Below are 19,996 nucleotides of genomic sequence, written 5' to 3'. Positions count from 1 at the left end.
AAATTTTATCATTTACAAATAAAAATGATAAAGATATTTTATCATTAAAAAAATACTGGCACAGTTGTATTTGTTATTGTTTGGCAACATGCTTAAGAGGAAGCAGTTTTTAATAAGTAATAACTGATAGGTAGCCAAAAGAGTTTTGACCTACTTCATTTTTCCTTAATAGCAAATAGAACATTTTCGTCTGGGCATCCAGTTCAACCACTAACAGTTAACACCATCCCTGAAACAACTCTTTTAAAACCCACTCTAGACAGCCATTCCATTCAAGTAGTTGGATGAGGATTGCATCCTTTAATCTGAAAGTCTTCAGCTTTGAAATCATCAAGTGTCTCAACTTTTCAAAGAATGTTACGCTTATGGAAAAGTCTTGGTTCTTGCTGGAGTTGAACTTTAAGGGACTCGATGTGATTTAGGTAAATATGTGCATCTCCCCAAAGTATGGACAAAGCCACCTGGCTTCAAGCCAGTGATATGTGATCATTTAAGTAAATAGGGCCTAGCTGGCAGTGAGGAAAGTCACCCCAGGCCCATGTCTCCTGACCTCTGGTACAGTTGGCAGGATGACTCACTGTTTACCACGTAGAAATGGCAAAGGGCATGGCCGGGAGGCAGTGCCATCTAAGGAAGGTCTTTTGGAATCCAAGCACACATGATGATTCTTCTCTCATCAAAGTTGGTTTTGATTGTGTCAATAACCTTTTTCAGCTGGTCTACAACAACAACAACAACTCCTTGACCTAAATAATGTGAATTCATCTTTTTATATTCAGCCCCCAAATGCCCCCACTAAAAGGTCAACTGGACCTAAATCTTCTTCTTGTCTGGAGATCCCCAGGATGTCCAGAGACTCAGGATCCATTGGCATCACAGATCTTCACCCCCTTGGGAGATAGTATAAGCCACAGCAACTCCTCCAAAACATCTTTCCAGAGCACATGCTTCATTGTCAGCAGAGAAAACTCATCTCTCAGACTGGAGCACGCCTGCACGCCAAACACAGACAGGGTGCTGGTACCCTGTGATCCTCTTTCCTGATGCCTCAGTGGAGGATATGCTCAATTTGCCCCAATATTGCAGCTTTCCATGGGAGTCTGGGGGTGGGGGATGGGGTGTGTGTGTGGAGAGGCAAGGAGAAAGGACACAGGGATCTTCCAGATGTCTTTGCCGCCAGTTTCAGCACGGACTTTTGTAAAATTCTGAATTTTGTTCCACGGTATCTCCCTCTCTATCCAGGACCTTGTAATGTGATCTGTTTCAGAGCAATTGTTAGTGATAGCTGGGCACCGTGCAGTTCTTCTGCTCTGAGTCATGGAGACTAATGTTCAAGTGTTCCATTAGTGCACTAATACCAAGCATCTTTGATTTTTACCAGTCTTCTTTCTTCCGCACATGGAAAAACCAGTAGTTGCACATTAGATGTCAACTCATGAGCTTCTAAGAGTCTAGTTGCTACTCACTCAGGTAGGATGTAGAACCTTGTCTTTGTTGACTATATAATCTCCACTGACTATGGTGTCCCCCAAGACTATGGTCCTGGGACTCCAGGCCCAGCAACTTGTTGCCTCAAGATGTTTGGTCATGTCTAAGAAATTCTCATCATTTTGTCCCCTGTATAAATCAGCAAATTCATAGGTATGTTTGTAGCCAAGGTCAAGCCTCATGTACCAACATCTTGGTCTGTGGGTATGTTCTCACTCTCCCTTCCATGCCCATTCAACCTGTGTATGTATCCATGTTGCAAGGCTGTGGATATAACAGTATTTACCTCTAGCCCCATTAACCCTTGCATTCATTCCTGTGTCTTCATCATTCTTCTGCCAATCTCCCTCTTGTTGCATATTGCCTTCTTAATCAGTGAATTACTGTCCTTCCTTCCCACATCATCAAATAATGTTGCTTTTAGCATGAAAACCTTTTCTTGAATTTTTACAATACTGGTTTCATAGAATATGTGTCCTTTTGTGATTGACTACTTTCATTCAGCATAATTTCCTCCAGGTTCTTTCATGCTATGAGGTGTTTCACAAATTCATCTCAATTTTTCAATGTTGCCTAGTATTCCATGGTGTGTATATACTAAATTTTATCCATTTTTCCATAGATGAACATTTAGGCTGTCTCCATCTTTGTGCTATTGTGAATACTGTTGCCATGAACATGGCTCATTGCTGGGTCATATGGTATTGCTATTTCAACTTTTAGAGGAAGCACATTCATTTTCCACAGTGATTGCAACATTTTACAGTCCACCAGCAATGTTGGCCCATCCCAGTATCTCCATACCCTTGCCAGCCTTTGTTTTCTGTTTTATTTTAACTTTGTTATTAATGCTGGGATGAGATGATATTTCATTGTTTTGATTTGCATCTCTCTAAATAGCAGGTTAATGCACTGGACTGCAAGATTGGTTTGAACCATTAACTATTGGTCGATGGTTCAAGCTCACCAGCCACTCCTTGCAAACCCTATATAGTATCGCTATGAATTGGAACCGACTACTCCATGGCGCTTAACAGAAACTACAATGGCTAAAGATCACGAACATTTCTTCATGTTTGTTGACACCTGAATGTCTTCTTTGGTGAAGTGTCTGTTCATGTCCTCTGCCCATTTTTGATTGGGTTACTTTCTTGTTCTTGTGGAGGTGTTGTAGTTTTCTATAAATTTTAGACATTAGTCCCTTGTCTGATATGTCATTGCAAAAAAATTTTCCCTGGTCTGTTGGCTATTTTGTAGTCCTTAGGTGAAATCTTCTGATGTAATGTAATTTTCAGAAGTCATCTATTTTGTCTTCTGCTGTTTGTGTGTTTTTAGTTATGTTTGCTAGTGTGTTTATGCCATGTGTCATAGCCCCTAAGTTTGTCCCTATTTTTCTCATTGATGACCTTTATAGTTACGTTTTACATTTAGGTCTCTAATCTACATTGAGTTTTCTTTTGTATATGGTGTGAGGTAAGACTTTTGTTATGCTTTTCTGCAAACGGATTTCCAGTTTTCCAACACTATTTGTGAGATCATCGATTCCCCCATTTAATGTGCTTGGGCTCTTTGTCAAAGATCAGCTGACTGTATCTAGATGGATTTACTTCTGGGTTCTCAATTCTGTTCCATTGATCTATGTATCTTTCATTGTACCAGTACCAGGCTGTTTTGACCACTGTGGTTGTGTAGTAGGCTTTGACATCAGGAATTGAGAGACCTCCCAGCTTTGTTTTTCTTAAGTGGTGCTTTGTTTACCTAAAGCCGCTTTCCTTTTTTTTTTTTTGGTAAAGTGTTGTTCTACCTCTATACTTGCTAATTTGTGGTTTGTTTGTTTATTGTGAATTGAGTGATAGTACATGGGAGAACATCGGTTTTGCACTCATCCTATCGTATTTCATTTCATTGCAATGATTACAATCCCCTGAATGCATCATCATTTAACAGTCTTTGCTTCTATTCCCTCTGTTGTTGTTTTTTGATGTACACAAAAACACTTAGGAGTATATAATCATTTAAACAACCAAAGGGCACATTCTGCAAGCCTACCTACTGGCCGCCAGCATCCAGTCTTTCTCTTTCCATGAGTGTAAGAGTCCTCAGCTGCTCTCTGTCAATTCCATCATCTCTGGTGTCACTGCTTCTCTGGCTAGGGTCCCACATTCCACTCATGCTCTTCCCCTCTCCTTCCTTTTTATGTAAAGTTAGTGATCAACTTTTCCATCTCTTTAAAGAATGATTTTGGACTCTGGTTTGGGATTGTATTATATCTATATATTGCTTTGGGTAGTGTTGACATTTTCACAATGTTAAGTCTTTCTATCTATGAGCATGGTATGTTCTTCCATTTTTGTCTCTTTTTGTTGTTGCTGTTAGGTGCCATCTAGTCAGTTCCACTATGCACAACAGAATGAAATACTGCCTGGTCCTGTGTCATCCTCACAATTGTTATGTTTGAGCCCATGGTTGCAACACTACATCATTTTGAGTGCCTTCCAACCTGAGAGTATTTTTTTCTAAGACAGGTCAATTAGGAAGGAATTATTTCAATCTTTATTTCTCTAGGAAGGTCTTTACTTCACCCAAGCAGGACCTCCTTATTGGTGGTAACAGAAGGTATGAAGTGCACAGGAGAATGGAGCAGGTGTAGTCCAGAGGACCTCAGATTCCAACACTAAAAAGTGGGCAAAAGCCCAAAGTCTAACATTGTCACATGATTTTTGTTGACTTCCAGAACACAGAAGTGGTTGTTTTTGTCAGATTTATCCATTGTTATATTTACTCTTTGGAGAAAGGATTTGCTGATCTTACTTGGCCATAGGTGAAAGTACCTTCCTCATACTTAATCTTAAATATTTAATGCCTCTTCCTTTAGACTGATTCTCTTGTTAAGTTTCTTTGAGTAGGTTCTGCCTAATAGTCACCCTGTATAGTTTCTGAAGCGTTTTAAATCTTTGAGGGATAGCCTCATCTTTGTCCCGCGGATCAGCTGGCGGGCTTGAACCACAACAAACTTTGTGGTTTCCATTCCAGTGCTTATTGTATAGAGCCACCATTCTCCCATTAGACTGATGAGTTAATATGTTTTATTGGTATTTCCAAACAATTTATTTGGATTCATTTTTTATTTCTATTATATATTTTTGTCATTCTGTTGATTTCATTTGTATACAAATTCTTTCTAGTTTGTTTTGTTTTTTTTTAGCTCATTTATATTTAACAAGATAGGCTAATTGTTTCATCTTATTTAATTTTTAAAACTTTTTATTGATAAAGGCATCTATGGATGGAAAGTTTTCTGAGAGTAGAGTGTTTGTAAACATCAAAGGAGTCTTTTGGATATTTCTTTTCTTCCTGGATGGTATGCATATTCATCTTGATTTCCTACTTGATTCAAAGGAAATCTAGGGCTATCTTCCTCATCAAAAACAGGTATGTATTTTGGTAATTTTTCATTAATTGATTCTAAAGTTATTGGACTATGTTCAGAGTTATAAACTGCTAAATATTTATTATTTGAATACACTGAATCATATTTTGTGCCAAATAAATGGCTGTTGTTGTTAGGAGTCACAGAGTTGGTTCTGACTCAGCAAACCTATATAAAACAGAATTAAAAATTGCTTGGTCCTGGGCCATCCTCAGAATCTTTCCTATATTTGAGTTCATTGTTGCAGCCACGGTGTTAATCCATTTCATTGAGGGTCTTCCTCTTTATCGGTCACCCTCACACTACCAAGCATGATGTCCTGTTTTCTAGGGGCTGAGCCCTTCTGACAACAAGTCCAAAGTACATACAACAAAGCTATCGCCCTCCTCACTTCTAAGGAACCTTTGGCTCTAAGTCTCCAAGACAGATTTGTTCACTCTTCTGGCATCTATGTTAAATTTGATATTCTTCACCAACACCACAATTCAAGCATCAATTCTTCATTTGTTTTCCTTATTGATTGCCCAGCTTTTACATGCATATGAGGCAACAGAAAATATGACACTTGAGTAAGGCATACCCTAGTCCTCAAAGTGATAGCTTGAACACTTCAAAGAGGTCTTTTGCAGTGGCTTTGACTAATGCAGTTCATTTGATTTCTTGATTGCTGCTTTCATGGACATTGACTGTGAAGCTAAGTAAAATGAAATATCTGACAACCCCCAATTTTTTTTCTGTTTATAATGTTGTTTATTGGTCCAGTTGTGAAGACTCTTAAGTTTTCTTTACATTGAGGTGCAAGCCATACTAAATGCTATATCCTTGGTCTTCATCAGTAAATGCTTCAAGTCCTCTTCACTTTAAGCAAGCAGGTTGTGTCATGCGGCCCAATTCGTAACCACTACGCTACCACAGCTCCTAGCGTAGTGGTTACGAATCAGGCTGCGAACCGTAAGATCAGCGGTTCGAAACTACCAGCCGCTCCGCGGGAGAAAGATGAGGCTTTCTACTCCTGTATAGATTTACACCCTCGGAAACCCTGTACAGGGTCGCTATGGGTCGGAACCGACTCGATGGCACTTAACAACAACATATCTTTATAGGAGCAGAAAGCCTCATCTTTCTCCCGCAAAAACAGCTGGTAGTTTCGAACTGCTGACCGTGAGATTAGCAGCCCGATTCATAACCACTATGAGTTGCTCAAATGAAAACCACAAGAAAAAGCAAGGCAGTAGGTGCGTGCTTCCTCAAACAGGGCAAAGTGCAAAGCAGCCATGTTTCTTGGGACCTTTCTGTATGGTGGCATTTTTTCCAGGACAGAAGGGCGGGAGAAGAGCACATGAGAGCAGGGTATTTTGACCTGCCTGCAGCGCTACTGCCATCTTGCGGAAACAGTTTTAAAATACACAAGCCATTCCATTTTCCTTCCCGTGGGGCCTAGCAGATGCGAGAGACTGGGCCTATGAGGAAGTATAAATAGCTCTGTGGGTTAGTGCACTGGACTGCCCAAAATTGGTTTGAACCCCAAGGTCCGTGATTCAAGGCATAGAGAAATGACCTACCTTTTAGAAAGAGCTTTCATCTCTTGACCATGAGTCCACAAATATTCATTTTGCCCCTTCTCTCTGCTTTTGCTCTGAGACTCACATGACATGTGTGTTGGTATGCTTAGTGTTGTCCCGCTGGTCTCTAAGGCTCCATTCAGTTTTTCTTCATTCTTTTTGTTCCTCACACTGAATAGTCTCAATTCACCTATTTTAAGGGTTCATTGCTTTCTTCTGTCACTTCCAATCTACTGTTGAGCTCTGTTAGTGAAGTTTTCAATTATTTTGCACCTTAATCCCAAAATTATCATTTGGTTCTTTTTTGTTGATATTCTCTATTTGGTGAGGCATCATGTTCATTCTTTGAACATATTTCAAATAGAATGATTTAAAGTCTTGGTGTGGCAATTTAAACACCTAGGCTTCCTTCTTTTCAAGAAGTCAGTTACAAAGACTTTCTGGAATACAGAAGAGAGACACCAGAAGAAAGATACCTCTTGTACACAATGAATCTCAAATATTGACTAGCCTTTAAAATCCTCAAGTAAGTCTACTTGGGGCCCTAGAAAGTTCAATCTCCAACAAAGGGATATGTTGTCAGGCCTATGCTAGAGGCATCTTCATGGCCAAGCAGCTATAAACAGGAAAAGAAAATACAAATTAGTACAATGTCCACGTGGACCCAAATCTTAGGAACTCAATTGCTTTGGGAAAAAAAAGATAAGGAATTACATCCTACTCCTCTTGTGACACATGAGAGGAGCTCAGATCTCCATCTGGGGGTTGAAGTGTTCTTTAGATCCAACAAACTACCTACAAATCCACTAATCTTCTCCACCTCCACACAGGAACAATTCGTGTTCTTCCTCTCTGTCTGTATTCCCCATCTGGACATGTGCATCTTGTCTGTTAGCCAGAGTTAGGCTGGCCACCCAGGAAGTAGGCCTTTGGAAGTTAAGGCTCTTAGAAACCACTTTCCATTGAGTCCTTTCTAACTCATGGTGACCCCATGTGTGTCAGAGTAGAGCTATGTTCCATACAATTACCAATGAATGACCTCAATTTGGGAGCAATTGTCAAGCCTTTCTTCCAAGGCACCCCTGAGTAGGCTAGAACCTCCAACCTTTTGGTTAGCTGTACAGGTTAATACCATCTAGAGACTTCTCTAGTAAGGAGATAATATATAAAGCCAGCCTACTCTTGAGACAAGGGGCAAGAAAAGGAAACAAAAGTCTGTCTACATATGTATTTGAATGGATTTCCTAGCAAGTGGAAATCCAGGCCCCACCCCACAATTTTCTGTGCCTAACTTGCCTCTCTTCTGGCCCCTCATTTTTCCGGTTCTACACCAAGGTACAGCCATCTTGGTAAAGCCTTAGATGAGAAGGCAAGAAGGGCCAGCCTATTCTACCTCCCCATTTTTGTTGTTACATGCCATCTTGTCAGTCGTAACTCATAGAGACCCTGTATAGGGTTTCCAAGGAGCAGTGAGTGGGTTTGAACTGTCAACCTTTGATTTGCAGTCCAGTTCTGATCCTATAGCACCATGCCAGCAGTTCTACCTCCCCCATAGACGTGGTCATTCTTAGTGGTTATGAATCCGGCTGCTAAACTCAGGGTCATCAGTTTCAAAACGACCAGTTGTTCCACGGGAGAAAGATGAGGCTTTCTGCTCCCGTAAAGATTTACAGCCTCGGAAACCCAGTACAGGGTCGCTATGAGTCCGAACCGACTCCAGGGTATATAACAAGGCCTCACAGGAAGGAAGAGTAGTTTAGGCTATTTCGAAACTGTTTCCACACGATGGCAGTAGTGCTTCACGGAGCTAGCAAGCCCTGCAGTCGCGCTCCTCTCCCAACCTTTGGATCTAGAAAAAAAACCTAAACAAATTTCAGTGTTTTAGTGCAGTGTGGCACCTTGCTGAACTGCCAAGTTGGTTTGGACCTGTAGGTCAGTGATTCAAGCTTACCAGCCGCTCCTCAGACCAGCTGCTCCGTTCAGTGGTCTATACAGGGTCACTATGGATCAGAATCGGCTCGACTAGATGGCATTTAAGAACAACAACATGGACTAGATGGCGCTTAACAACAGGCAAAGTCCTGGTGTGGAGCTGTAGTAAGTAGGATAAGCACTCTAGTACAAGGTTGGCTGAAACCCCAAAGGCCTGGTTCAAACTCCTGGGAAACCAGCTGCTCCTTGGAAACCCTATACAGGGTAGCTGAGTCACAACAGACTCCATGGCACTTACCAACAACAAGACAAAGTCCCCAGGAAACAGCTGCTTGGCTCCTTGCCCATTTGAGGAAACAGACTCACAATGTTGCTCTTTTATTTTAACTTTTGCTTTCCTTCTGAAAACAAACTGAGGCCTAAATGGTCTACCACCATCTTCAAGAACAACTGTAAGGAGTATTTCAGAAATAAATACTTGAGCTATTCTATGCATGTTGGCTGTTCATTTTGTATTACATTTACAGCTTCTCCCATTGAATTAAATTTCGTTATTGGATGTTACATGGGTCTAGGTAGAAAAGAAAAAGGAATTGCCTGAAACCTGAGGAGGTCATCGGTAATGAGGGATTCACATATCCAAGTGGTTTGTGCTTGGATTCCAAAGCAGACAAGATGTGAGTCTTTCTGAGTCTTCTGGCCTTAAGTGATGGATTTGGGCCAGTCATTTGGCAGTAGTCGTAAGAGGAAGGCTCTCATTCTGCATTTTATACGATGGTCTACATGGCATGGTATATTTACTTACATGTGCATAAATTCCATAGGTTACTCCAAGTTTTGTCTCATGGTTTCAACATGACAGCATTTCTTATGACATCAAATATTTTTCTGTTACTTATGACTTTGTATGTGTGTGTGTGGAGATGTTTAATCTTAGGGATGAAATTTACACTATTTTCTTATTAGTAGAATCAGGAATGGTGATTAAAGGACTCGGTAAACAACCATGTGCTGCTCAAGAAGAAGAAAAATAATGGCATCAAAACTGTTAAGAAAACTGATAAAACTTTGTCTTATTTCCTTGTACACTTTTCAATATATACATGCAGTTTTTGATATTATTTTCTATAACGTATGTATATATTTTCAATATAGGCATACATTTTCAATACATACATACATTTTCTATTTAATATTTTTTATAAAAACAAACGCATATTTAAATTGGATCAATGTGTACGTTTGTTGTGCATCACACCAGATATCTATTCTTACACATATTTCACATATGCTTCAGACGCATCAACAACGTTTCATTAATATCTCTTTATATAAATAAATACATACACATATATACATCTGGATCTGGAGAGGCAAGTTCAATAGACACTGTAATAATCACCTAGATTAAAATGATGTAGTTATTAAACATATGTATACACACAGATTGATATCGAAAGAGATAGATGCATTAAACATAATTAAACAAACATTGTTTCTCTTTAATTATAAGTAAACCTACACTAAAGATGGTGTCCTGGTGTGGTGCTGTGGGCTAATGCGACAGACTGCAAAGTCATTTGAACTGCAAGGTCGGTGGTTCAAGCTCACCAGCTGTTCCTTGGAAATATGATACAGGATCAGAATCGACTCGATGGCACTTAACAACAACACTGAAGATATTTTTGAGCAAAAATCTCATTATTATTAGACAGTTTGTATGCTCTCACATCCATATATAAATTTTGGGAACTCTAAATTTCTTTATATCTTACTCTATCATCCAAGAGGACTACAAAAGGAACAAATGCTACTGACAAACTGTTCAAATGTTGAAAAAGTATAATATCAAAGATAAAAGCACACTTAGTCCTGACAGGAAAAATCTGTGAAGTACAAATGGAAACATTTGCTCACAAACCCCACTTTCCCGAGGAAACCACTATTCGCAGTTAGATAGCTACACACATTCAAATGTTATAAACTAGATGGATGATAGTTCATGAGAGCTGATATCATTTAACTATAGAGATATAGAAGGAGCTCTGGTAGCGTAGTGGTTACAAGTTGGGCTGCTAACCTCATGGACAGCAGTTCGAAACTATCAGCCATTCTGTGGGGGAAAGATGAGGCTTTCTGCTCCTATAAAGATTTACAGCCTCAGAAACCCTATACAGGGGTGCTATGTGTCAGAACTGACTCCATGGCACACCACCACCACCATGTAGATATAGAATCATTAATATATTCCCTGATATGGTCAACAAGGTATTCAAAACACAAGCACCCTCAAATGTAGACAAACACATTGTTTGTTTGTTTTTTTGCTTCAATTCTACTCTGGTCACACTATTGAGTGCCATGGATAGATCATATAATATTAAATAACAGGAAATTTCCAATATCATTAATTATTCATGGAGAAACTTGTAGCATTTCATTGCTGAAACAATTTTTTTTTTTTCACAGATACTAAGGATAATCTAAGTATCTGGCAAAGAAATGACAAACTGAGGAGCTCTCAGTTGGCCTTTAGATCCATTGAACTGCTGCTTCGTCTTTATATATTCTATTTCTGTGAGCATGGGGGTGCGTGTCTATAAGTGAGATGGTTTTTTGGGTGGTTGCTGGGTGGTTTTTTTGCCATTACTTTCAACTGACATGATTTATATGGGACTTCTTTGAGGTTTAATAGTATTCTTTCTGTCAATATTTTTCTCAGGTCTTATAGCATGAGGCTATTTCAAAAGCCATTACATATGCTTGAAATGACCCGATTATGTGTTAAGTAATAATTTGTCAGAAACTTCTTGTTTCCTTAACCGGTAAGAGAGAGACATTCAATGATCCCAATATGTAAATATTGCTGTGTGAATATTTCAGGGAAACATAGAATTGTATACAATGGAATGTTCTCAAAAGTAAACCTTGGCTGCCAACGCCTCAAGTCATGAGTATATACAAAGGTTAAACTTGCTGGTGTGTCCTCAAAAACATTATTTTGGAAAGGTAGATACTGTTTTTTGTTCCATTCAAACCCTTACAAATACATCCCTAAGTGATATTGGCTCTTTAGAATAAATACATGTTTATATACTTGGTTCAAGGTAATCATTTATGTAGAGAAAAACATTCACAATTACAGAAAAACATTTTTTTAAAAACATTGTCAAATTTTGACTTTATTTTAAACTTTTGAAGGGGGCATGTGGTACAGAGAGGAAAAGTGTGACTAATTCCCTGCCTTTGGTGCCCAGACATCTGACCCCAAGTCCATCCATTGTTTTAGCAAGTTTCCTTTCCCAGCGAAGGTCAGTCAGTGAAGCCCATTACACCCTAAATCCTTAAGTAAAGAATTCTACAGCGAGTCTATTCACAGTGATCTAGAGAAAGCATAGGCTTAAAAGTAGAGGGTTCTAACTAACATTTATATTTTACAACTGGTAAGCATTTAAGCAGCAAGTAGTCTCTGAGAGACTGTCTCAGAAGGGAAGAGACTAATAGACTTGGGAAGTTAAGCCACTGCCCCTCTCGACGCCATGGACGGTCCTCACCCCTGCAGGCCTAGCAAATCCGTAGGGTCATGGTGGCTCCTTGGCAGCGCCATTCACAGTGGCATCATCATACAGAGTATCAGTACCATACTGTCATTGCTAGTAACATAAACAGGACATCAGGGGAGTTTCTTCCATTGGTCTATCAGCAGCAGTTCCAAATCAGATAATCTTTAAAGGTGAAGATAACGTTGATAAACAGAAGAAAAATGAAGACCAGACAGGTGGATTCACTGACATGATATTATTTCTGTAAGGAAAATCTGGAGGCAGCTGTCATATGTATTCCTGAATGGAGTTTGGAGAAACAAGCACAATGACAGCAACCAAGGTGCTCAGGGCAAAAGCGAATATGTGGTAACAGAAGAATGGGCAGATCCAGGCAGCGTGTTGCTTGTAGGCGCCATAAGTAGCCATTGCACAGATCCAGATCACAAGGAAATTGCGATAGTGATGCACATGTTGGAACCATCCATGAACTCGAAGTCTCCTCCTATTTCAGAACTGGAAAAGTCATGCTGATCTGGATCAGCCAGGGCACTCAAGAGCATCCACAGTACCACGGCATGGATGATCAGGTACCAGATGCCAAGCAAGAAGGTGCCAGTGCGGACATGGCAGCATAGGTAGCAGTTGTTGCAGTAGAACCCCGTCCAGGGCGCGACTGTCTTCCTTGCTGGGGCCGCGGGAGCAGTTGTGCGAGTGCGCACTTAAGTTTGCAGGAGGACCATAGGTGCTTTGGCATTGCTTTGGTCTCCCAGCTCAACTGCCCGCAGGCCCGGGCTTCGCTTCGCGCTTCCCTCAAGAGTTCTGACATAGCAACTAATGGCAGCGGAAGGGATGCTGCACTAAGAAGCTTGCAGCCTGAGCAGAAAAACATGCTTTACTTTGCTGTTTCTGCATCCTGGCGTCAGCAAACTCGTGTGGTTTGGTCCTCGAAGTTCAACATTTGGTTTTTTTCTCTAAATCAAAGGCAGGAAACATCTCTGCTGATTCATCCACAGAGAATGAAATTCGATCTTTGCTAGCACTGAAGGAACTACTTGGTACAGCTGAACAACATGGGGTCTAATCAATCCTAGAACTTTTGTCCCTTTTCAGTATCCATCCTTTATAAGGATGGATCCTTTATAAGTAAACTGCTATGAACCTCCTTGGCCTTACCCCTCTTCTCTCCTGTGGACATGTGGCTGTGTGATCACTTTTGAAAGGCAGTCTCTGGACCAAGGTTATGTCCAAGTGAAAGGTTAACTGATACAAAATTATCCTTCAAGAGAAGAACCAATTGACTATCTATGCTTCCCTCTTGGTAGAGGCTTGTCTGATTCTACAAATCATCACACAAAATTGGTGATATCGACTGCTCCCATTTTAGCAGCTCACTCAGGGATAGTTGAAAAGGGGAAATGAGAAAACTTGTTGAAAAGAGTCATCAGCTCGGATACTGGAGGATTTGAGAATCTGTGCCCACAGAGCCTTCCACTCCATGAGCTTTGTTATTCTAAAAGTTTGCTCTTTTCTTGGCTTGCTGTCCTCATGGGTTGTTTTTCTATTATCTTTCACTTTGGATCAGCTCTCATTGTATGATACTAATAAGCATTGGTCATAGTTGCTCATAGTCTCTAGTTTGTTACGGTTCGTGATTTTATGATTGATTTACTGGAATTAAACTAGTCTTCCATTCACTGCCCAGGCAGTTGGATCCTATGAAAGATAGTCAGAGAGAGATGAGCACAGAACTCTTGATCCAAAGGAATTCAAGGACTAGGATGAGCCCAGTAATCACCTACATTTATAGTTTCAGATATGGTATACTGTTCCCATACATTTGTTGTTAGGTGTCATCGAGTCAGATCCGACTCATAGCAAAACCTATACAGGGTTTCCGAGGCTTTAAATCTTCGCTGGAGCAGAAAGATTCATTTTCCTCCTGTTGAGAAGCTGACAGGCTAGAATTGTATACCTTGTGGTGAGCAACCCAGTGCTTATTGCATGGAACCACAGCACCCCCTGTCCCCATAGATATGGCTGTACTATTCCAAGAGTAATGGTGAGGTCAAATTACTCTTCCATAAGGGGCAAGTCAGCACATTTGATCTAGACTTTTTCTTTGGATCACCCTTTGGTTAATTAAGTTGGGAAGGTTAGAGATCATTTTTTCTTCTTCATAGGCTACCTGGAGCTCTTGAAGCACAGGCTCTCCAAGGCATTCTTGCATGTCCATAGGTCATCATTGAGCTCAACCAGGACAAGTCTAAAAGAGAGCTAGGCACAGGCAAGATTGTCACAGCCAATTTCCCTGGGACAGCATTGTCCCCATGGTAGTTGATGAAAGCTTACCTTCTGATGTGATAGCCTGCCTGGGTCATCAGAGTCCACGAGAGGACATATTGCAACAAGATCTTGTAACACTGGAAAGTCACAGTAGAGCACCAGATCAACACTCCCTCCTTCTCTAAGAACAGAACGTGAAGAAGGTAGTCCTGAGAAGAGAAGTTCCAAGAAAACTGAACCACGCTTCATGACACTGTGGTTGTGAGTCATGGGTTCCTTACAGGGCTCAATACCAAAGGGGTGTTTAGCTTACAAGGACATTGAGGAATTTTCATCAGGATTCAGCTGTGAAACTGGCACAGGAAAGAACATTTGCTAGTATGAGGTCAAACATGGTGTTCACAGGCCTAAATAAAGTTATTCCCTTCAGGAGAAACGTGCAAATGAGCCATCTCCCTGCCCTATTAAGGAGAGCAGAAATGAGACAGGGTCCGAGCCAGACAAAGGACTTGATAATGAACCTGCAAGGGCACAGGTTCATCTGCTTGGGTAAATCTGCTCTCCTAGTGGCTGGTTTGGCCCATGTGACATGTCACTCTGTCCCCATTGCTTCTACACAGCTCCTTTTGGCTCTAGACAGTAGTGCTCTAAATCTTCGTATGGCCTAGAAAGCCACCAGTCACACTTGCTACAGCTAGATGGTACCTGGGTAAATATCCACTGCTAACCGAAAGGTCATCCATTTGAACCCACTAAGAAAATCCTGGTTATCTGCTCTTGCAAAGATTTTAGCCTAGGCACCCCTAAGGGACAGCTTTACTCTGTTGTTCTATAGGATAATTAGGAGTCAGAATTGACTTGACGACATGCAACAACATGGCATGATTCCAGACTAAGACAGAATAGGAATAAAGACCTGGAGATCTATTCATTTAAAACTCAGCCAATCCACAACAGATCATGAAGATGGCATAGGACGTGGTGGCGTTTGATTCCGTTATGCATACGGTCACCATCCTTCAAGGACCAACTAGATGAAATCTAGCAACGGCATGGGCTTTGACATTCTGCTATAGGGGTCAAGACCTCACAGCACAGTGACAAATCAGTCTGCCTAAAACTCTGCAATATGCAGATGATACAGCCTTACTTGCTGAAAATGAAGAGGACTTAATACTGATGAAGATCAAAGATCACAGCCTTCGGTATGGGTTGCACCTCATTGTAAAGAAAACATCAATCCTCATCTCTAGACTAATACATAACATCAAGATAAATGGAGAAAATATTGAAGTTGTCAAAGGTTTAATTTTGCTTGAATTTACCATCAACACTCATGGAAGCAGCAGTCAAGAAATCAAAGGATATTAGGCAACTCTACTACACAAGACCTCTTTAAAGTGTTCAAGAGCAAAGATAGCAGTTTAAGGAGTACGGTGCACCTGACCCAAGCCATGGTATTTTCAATAGCCTCATATGTGAAAGTTGGGCAATGAATAAAGCAGACTGTGGAAGATTTGATGCATTTGAGTTACGATGTTGGAGAAGAATATTAAAAGTATCATGGACTGCCAGAAGAACAAGCAAATCAATGTTGGAAGAAGTACAGCCAGAATGCTCTTTAGAAGCAAGGTTGGCGCAACTTCGTCTCTCATACTTCGCACATATTGTCAGAAGGAACCAGTCTCTGGAAAAGGACATCAGGCTTGGTAAATTGGAGTGAAAAAGAGGAAGACCCCCAACAAGATAGATAGGCACAGTGGCAGTAGCAATGGGCTCAAGAATTGCAGTGATTGCCAAGTTAGCGCAGGACCAGACAGTGTTTCCTTCTGTTGTGCCTAAGGTCTCTATGAGTTAGTAACAATTCCAGGGTACCTAACAACCATAACAAAAACACTTTTAAGGATAGAGACAGAGACAAACACCCAAGAAGACTTTTTACTTGTATTTTGAGTGCTATCCTCTAGTTCCACCCACACTGGGCAGACACTGAGGCTCCGCCCCACAACTTCCTGCTCCTGAGGGCCTGACATCTGCTCCTGCAGTTCTGCCTGCTTTCTTGCCATGTTCTAAACCAAAGCGTGACCAACTTCCAGATCTCTTGTAAGGCCTTAGAAGTGAAGTCAAGGAGGCCAATGTGGGTTCCAAGCCCGTTCCATCTCGCCATAGGGCAACTTTTTCAACTAGGTCTCAGGGAAAGGAAGCCAGAATGTTTTAGGATTTAAAAAAAATTTTATCCGCTTGATGGCAGTAGCGTTACACGTATGCCAACAAGTTCGGGCCAATCCTAGGAGCTCTCTTTCACCCATCCATTATGGAATAAAACGCTACCCTAAGACAAAGATAAAGGAGCTCTGGTAGTGTAGTAGTTATGAATCGGGCTATGAATCTTAAGGTCAGCAGCTTGACACTACCAGCTGTTCCTCAGGAGAAAGATGAGGCTTTCTGCTCCCGTAAAGATTCACAGCCTCGGAAACCCTGTACAGGGTCGCTATGAGTAGGAACCTACTCCATGGCACATAACCACTACCACAAAGACAAAGGTAGAGTCCTGGTGTGGCGCGGCACTGTGGGCTAATGTGTCAGACTGCAAAGTAGTTTAAACTGTAAGGTTGGTGGTTCAAGCTCACCAACTGCTCATTGGAAACCCTACACAGGGTCGCTATGGGTCGGAGTCGATGTCACTTAACAACAACAACAAGACAGAGGTACCAGGAAACAAGGCTCCTGCCTTGTTTGAGAAAACAACGTGCTCATATTACTTTTGCTTTGGGTTTCCAACTGATTTCAAAACAAACTGAAATCGAAGCCACCCACCCACATCACACTGCTGATATTTTCAAGAACTTCATTTCCTTTCAATCTGTCTTGGAGGTTCTAGTCTTCACTCAGCATTCCATACCTAGAGTTTTCTCCTGGTGTAAAAGGATCTTTTGGTATCAGTGATCCAGGCCTAAGAGGCAAAAGAAAATAGTTGCCCCTAAAGTCCTGGAGGAGAGCAAATCTAGGCACTAGGATGCCAGGACCAGGATGCATGGTTCTTGGTAGTCTCTCACCTTCTCTGAGAGTCTTCATCCATTTTCTGACTAGGCATTAGACCAGTGGTTTGCCTGTGAGGCACCCATTTGGACTGAACTCCTAAGACAAGGGTTTAAATCGCTCTCAGGGCTAGGTACAGACAGTGATTGACTTACAGTAACACATGTTCTTGAATATGTATCAACTCTAGTTCATGGTTTCACCACTTAACACTAGAACACAAGCATGCTTCCATGTCAGTAAGTGACCTACAATAGCTTCCTATGACCTGATTATAGAAGTGGATGTCACTAACTATGTCTTGGGGACCAATTTTGAAGTATTTTCTCACTAGTAACTAAGATTACAGGTGTGACACTGTAGAATAAACACTGGGTGGCGAACCGTAAGGTTGGTGGTTCAACCCACCAGCTGCTTCTCAGAAACCCTATACAGAGTCACTATGAGTCGGAACCAGCTCTATGATACTTAACAACAACAAGACAAAGCCCCAGGAAACATGGCTGTGTTCTCCTTGCCCGATTTGTGTTGGAATAGAATCAACAGCACTTACCAACAACAACAACTAAGACATGGTACTTGCAAAAAGTTTCAGAAAATAAACATGTGCTGAAAAATAAAATTCACATCCAAAATTTTGATTCGTGTGCCCATTTCTACACTTCAGCACATACATACACACAGAGAATTCTATATTTCAGATCATATAATTACATTTAAGTATGATTTATATATGCTATACCAGTCACTGGAGAAGGATATCATGTTTGGTAAGGTGGAGGGTCAGAGAAAAAGACGAAGACCACCAGAGAGATGGATTGGCCAAGTGGCAGCATCGAAGGACTCAAGCGTGCCAACAGTAGTGAGGTTGGCCCAGGATCAGGCAGTGTTTCCTTCTGCTGTGCATAGGGCCGCTATGGGTCGATACTGACTCGATGGCACCTAACAACAACAACATCATTTATATTTATTTATACTTTTTATTGTGAATTGAGTGAAGATTTATAGAGCAGATCATCAGCTTTACATGCAACAAATCCTACACCTCGTTTTATCTCTACGATTGAGACTCCCTCCGTGTAATATCACGTATCCCACTGCTTCCATTCTTTACATAAAATTTTTACTTCTGATTCCTGGGTCACTTGAAATTGCAAAGAAAATAAGTAAGGCCTCGTTTTTTAAAAATGAAACTTTTGCTGAGAGCTGTTTGACTCATTCGTTAGAATTATCAAGTTCTCATTTAAAGATTTTTTTTAAAATTTATTCAGACAAAGACATGTGGTAGTTGGTGGTTATGTGCTGTGGAGTCGGTTCCGACTCATAACTGCCTTGTATAAGGTTTATGGGACCAGAAATCCTCATCTTTCTCCCATGGAGCGGCTGGTAGATTCAAACTGCTGACCTCTTGATTAGCAGCTCAGCTCGTAATCCACTACGCTACCAGAGCTCCTATACAAAGACATGGTAGTAAACAAAACAAAAACTACTGCATCACTACTCTGTGATTTTGAGGGCTTTCTTACCTAATCATTACTATGCTGACACACACACACACACACACACACATTTTGTAATTAATGTTTAAACTACTGTGGCATGAAAAAGGCAAAACAACACAATCCTGTAGCAATCGAGTTGATTTAAACTCATATTGATGCTACAGGATAGAAAAGAACTGCCCACTGGATTTCAAGACTGTAAATCTTTACAGAAACAGATAGCCACATCTTTCTAACTGGGAGTAGCTGATAGGTTTGAACTGCCTTTTTAGTTAGCAGCCTAGTAACCACTGCACCACCAGGGGCCCTAAGAGCAGGCATTGTTGTTGTTGTTAAGTGCTATCTAGTCAGATCTCTGGTAATATAGTGGTTACGAATCGGGCTGCAAACCTTAAGGTCAACAGTTCGAAACTACCAGCTGTTCTGCGGGAGAAAGATGAGGCTTTCTGCTCCCATAAAGCTTTACAGCCTCAGAAACCCTATATAGGGTTGCTATGAGTTGGAACCGACTCCACAGCACATAACCACCATCAGTCAGTTCTGACTCATAGGGACCCTTTATAAGGTTTCCAAGGATACACTGGTAGGTTTCAACCACCAACCTTGTGGTCTAGTGTTTATTCTACAGCACCACACCAGGGCTCACATACTTATAAATCAAAATATCAGGATTTCTATTCATCTCAAATTTTATTCTTTATTTCTGTGTTAAAATTTTGTCTTTAAAAACGACAAGGGGGTGTGGCACTGTAGGATCAGTGCTGGACTTCAAACCACAAAATTGGCAGTTCAAACCCACTACTGGCTCCTCAGAAACACTATAAGGGTCACAACGAGTCAGAACTGACTTGATGGCACTTAAAAACAAACTTTATTAAACAAAAATATCAAGTTATTGTTTCTCGACATATCTCCATCTAGGTCTATACAGGAGTCCTGGTGTGCCATTGTAGGATCAGCACTGGGCTGCTAACCACAAAGTTGGTGGTTCAAACCCACCAGCTGCTCCTTGGAAACCCTATACAGGGTCACTATGACTCAGAACTGACTCCATGGCTCTTAAATACACACAGATCTATACTATTCTGAAGGTGGTATTTCCACCTCTCTAACACTTTCTCCAGGAGCTCTGGTAGCGTAGTGGTTACAAATCGGGCTGTGAACTGCAAAGTCAGCAGTTCGAACCTCCCAGCCGTTCCATGGGAGAAATATGAG

The 19,996-nt window shown here is 41.0% G+C and overlaps 2 pseudogenes; both read right to left on the bottom strand.

Annotated features, from left to right (window-relative positions):
• Positions 1-272: 272 nt before the first annotated feature.
• On the bottom strand, positions 273-6,300 carry LOC102842218 (annotated as a pseudogene).
• A 733-nt stretch (positions 6,301-7,033) lies between these two features.
• Positions 7,034-16,306, bottom strand: LOC102841838 (annotated as a pseudogene).
• Between the last annotated feature and the right edge of the window lie 3,690 nt (positions 16,307-19,996).

This window comes from Chrysochloris asiatica, unplaced genomic scaffold, assembly GCF_000296735.1.
Source record: "Chrysochloris asiatica unplaced genomic scaffold, ChrAsi1.0 scaffold00051, whole genome shotgun sequence".
NCBI classification, from domain to species: Eukaryota; Metazoa; Chordata; class Mammalia; order Afrosoricida; family Chrysochloridae; genus Chrysochloris; species Chrysochloris asiatica.
This window is presented reverse-complemented; position numbering and strand designations above follow the sequence as displayed.